The following is a 4058-nucleotide window of genomic DNA, read 5'->3' on the forward strand; positions in this document are numbered from 1 at the left end:
CTCCCTCTCCCCTCCCCCCCCCCCCATCACATATCACCCCCTATGGTATTACATTCTACCTTTCCGAAGCGTCATTGTCGGCTATAAAACTCAACCAATATGTCGGATAAATATGTGAGGGACATACATACATACGGAGAGACAAATGCTGTAAACACAGGATCCAAACATCTACACCATAAAAAAATTGTTTGTTTAATCACGAATTTTCCAGTTCTAAAATCCTCTCTGCGAGTTTGAAGAAGAAATGAATGAATGAATGAATGAATGGTTTATTCACACAGCAGTTTGAACGGAAACATTTATTATTCTATGACAGTAGAAACCCTTTAGTTTAGAAGGACACGGAACAAGCATACAAAATTATATATACAGTGGTGATATTTTGCGAAGCAATAGAAAAATATATAAAACTACACAGAAAACCCTACAAACAACAACAACAATCACGTTAACAATCAAGTGTTATAAAAGATCCTTATTTTCACGTGTTTTACTTCATACAAAAACAAACACGTGTTTGTTTTTGCTTCACACTGAATGAAAAATGTAAAGGTAAAGCATGCAGATTGTGATACATGACATGACAGGTTCAAATATATGTCCGGCCTGAACGGCATAGGAATCAAAATGGCGGTGTGTGGAATCAGCCATCTTACCGCCGTAATGACGTCAAATCACCCCTGTCATGTGACACATCCTCATTTCTGATTGGTGTTCGTTTCAGGGCACATATATGCATACATACATACATACATACATACATAGTGATACATACATACATACATACATACATACATACATACATAGTGATACATACATACATACATACATACATACATACATACATAGTGATACATACATACATACATACAAGTAGTGTAATAATGTTGCTTCTGGGACACCTCCGTTTAACATGGGAAATCCCTATCTAATGTCATTTACCCCCTTGTCTTTTTCAAAAATCATAAACACCTCTATTTCTCCCACCCTCATCTTTATGAACCTTTTGTCTGTAGTACCTATCCTTAATGTTGTTCATTAGACCACTCAAACACTACAAATATTTGTTTTCTCTTATAGACCTATCATCCTTCTTCTACATATCATCTGGCAGATTAATCTTTGACCCATTCACTTCCATATTGACCCTAAAGACCTCTATTTCTCTCACCCTGTTCTTTACGAACCTTCTAACCTTTTGACATGTTATCCTTATTCATTAGACCACTTAAACACCTGTGATCCTTCTGACCTCATGGACCTTTTAACCTTTTACTCTTAATATCATCTGGTGAATATAACCCACTCAAACAACGACCCTACAAATATTTGTTTATGTGTGGGAAATAATTTAATTCTCCTACAACTCTCCTCACCGTCTCATCCAACTCACCGGTATTTAAATTAATTCTCTTATTTGTTTTGTGAACTTTTTTACCAGTTGCCTTTTCAATTATACTTATTTGATATTTTTTACATTCATTTTGTTTTCCATTTATATACCACTCGAACCTTTTCTAATTAATAGCTCACTGTTGAGAAATGACGTTGTTTCACTTGGATAACTTCCAAGGAATTCTCTTTGTCTTGTTTCCTGTTTTTCACAAACACACGCCCTCAGTTTCCAAAAGCTGACAAGCACTTCAGTTCCCCGAAATACATTTTGTTCATTATAAAAAGAGAGGTCTCCGAATGGGACATTTAAACATTGTGAACGAAGATGAGCTTGTCTTATTCCAGTCTTTCCTCTGATGAAGAATACTCGCCAGGACATTGGTAAGTTCATTTGGTATTAAACACTGTTAATGAGAGCTTTGTATGTGATTAATTATACAACTAATAATTTATTTTTCCTATTCATTGCAGCAATTCAAATATTGTAAATATCCTGGCAGAATTTCAAGTTGTTTCTCAAGAGTTCCACAACGAACTGAATACGGGTTTGAATAACCTACCTCCGAGATGGTGGGCTCAGAATGAATTCAATGTTTCACCGTTCTTAGAAAATTCACGTGAAAGGTATGATAGAAAATAAAAAACGAGAGGTGTGTGCATGTGTGTGTGCATGTGTGTGTGTGTATGTGTATGTGTGTGCATGTGTGTCTGTGATTAAAATAGAGAGATCGAATTGTGAGGAACAGAAATGAAAAAATGAGATTGTGTGTGTGTGTGTGTGTGTGTGTGTATGTGTGTGTGTGTGTATGTGTGTGTGTATGTGTGTGTGTATGTGTGTGTGTGTGTGTGATGTTTTGTCAAGCTTACTTCAGCATAGTAATTTCTCCTTATTTTGTTTGCAGCCTCGAAGACCAAAGCTTGGAGTGGGACGATTTTGGACTCCATAGGAATGGTTATTTCCTACCAACCTGTGAACCTCTACATTTTCAACTCAACGATCTTGACGCTAAGCTGGATTTTTTCGAGGTAAGCATGTGTGTACGTGTGTGTGGTTCACCGTTTATAATAGGTACACCATATCCCTGCGCATCGTAAGAGGTGATTCAGGGTTGGTGTCAGGAAGGGCATCCGACCCTATATTAATAATAATAATAATAATACATTTATTTTGTATAGCGCTTTTCAAGACGCTTTGACATGGAACATAAATATGAAATAAATATCTCTCCCCTCTTGTCTTTAATAGAAAGAGATTCAAAACCTGAAGACATCTGCTGAACCAACCTTTGACTTGTGCTGGGAAGAAATTGATGACTTATGCTGGGGAGAAGTTGAATGTATACCTCAAGAAAAATGTTTTAATAATATAAAGATTTTAATGTTTTCAATATTTATATATATTTGTTTTGTTTACAATTATTTAATTATTAATTACAAAAAGAGAATAAAGGAGGGAACGGGGAGGTGCACCCCTGCCAAAGACCCTTCACCCCCCTCATCCCACCCCTCCCCTCCCCTTGTGTGTGTGGGGAAGGTGGGGGTGGGATGAGGGGGGTGAAGGGTCAAGGGTGGGGGTGCACGGAGGGTGGGGGATGATGGGTGTGGTCTGTGTGGGCGGGGTCTGTGTGGGCGGGGTCTGTGTGGGCGGGGTCTGTGTGGGCGTGGTCTGTGTGGGTGTGGCTTATGATTTTAATTTATTTAAATTTTTTTTTATTACCACTAATTAAATTAGCTAATCTGGGTGGGGTGAATAGAAATGTTGTTTAATGAATTATTAGCTTTGTTTTTTGTAATTCTTGCGAGTAAAATGAACCCAAGATTTCTTCTCGATTTATATCATTTAATTTGTAGGTCCAAGGGACTGTATCCATTACATCAACGATTATAAATAATTCATTAGTCCATTTTTGTGTATAACCTTTCTCAAAATGGCTTTTCCATTTGTATATCCTTACAATATCACCAACTTTGAACTTGGGCTTTCTCAAATTAATCTCCTTTTCATATTCTAATTTTGTAAATGTTTCTGATGGTTTTGATTTTGTTGATGAATGAACTGTATTGTTGTAATCATCTACAATATCCTGAATTAAATACACCCATTTTTGAGAACCGAGTTGTGTGAATTTTTTATATAATTTCTCTTTCAAAGTACGATTAAAACGCTCAATAACAACTGCCTTTCCTTCATTAAAGGTGCTGTATAATTTAATACCCTTCCCCTTAAGAAATTTCATGAATATTTTGTTATAGAACTCTGTTCCCTCATCAGTCCATAACTTCTTTGGTTTCCTTTTATCCCGATCAAATATTAGCTTAAAGGCTAACATTAAAGTATCACCCCTTTTATTTTTTAAAGGGACAACCCAGGCAAATCTACTCCTCAAATCAATAACGGTTAAAGCATACCTGTATCCCCTGTCATTATTCAATTCAATTAAATCAGCGGACCATATGTGGTCAGTGTATTTAGAATAAACCTTCCTTCTTTTAAACTTTGTGATTATAGGTTTGTGTAATTCTTCAGCCAAAAGCTCCTCAGTCTTGATGGCATCATTAGAGCCTAATAGTTTTTTGAGGAATAACCAAGACCAAGTTTCAATTTAGCATTTATCAAATTTCTCACAATAAACCTATCAACTTTCTCTCTCAACGTTGGA

The 4058-nt window shown here is 36.3% G+C and overlaps 1 long non-coding RNA gene across 2 annotated transcripts; it reads left to right on the forward strand.

Moving 5' to 3' along the window:
- The first annotated feature begins 1148 nt into the window (after nt 1-1148).
- LOC144888302 (uncharacterized) lies at nt 1149-2908 on the forward strand. Of its 2 annotated transcripts, none has more exons than XR_013620896.1 (3): nt 1149-1779; nt 1870-2424; nt 2645-2908. It is a non-coding gene; the product is annotated as an uncharacterized LOC144888302 (long non-coding RNA). The 2 variants fall into 2 exon arrangements; XR_013620895.1 differs by having other exon boundaries at nt 1172-2022; nt 2301-2424.
- Nucleotides 2909-4058: the final 1150 nt, after the last annotated feature.

Source organism: Myxine glutinosa, chromosome 11, assembly GCF_964187855.1.
Source record: "Myxine glutinosa chromosome 11, kmMyxGlut1.1, whole genome shotgun sequence".
NCBI classification, from domain to species: domain Eukaryota; kingdom Metazoa; phylum Chordata; class Myxini; order Myxiniformes; family Myxinidae; genus Myxine; species Myxine glutinosa.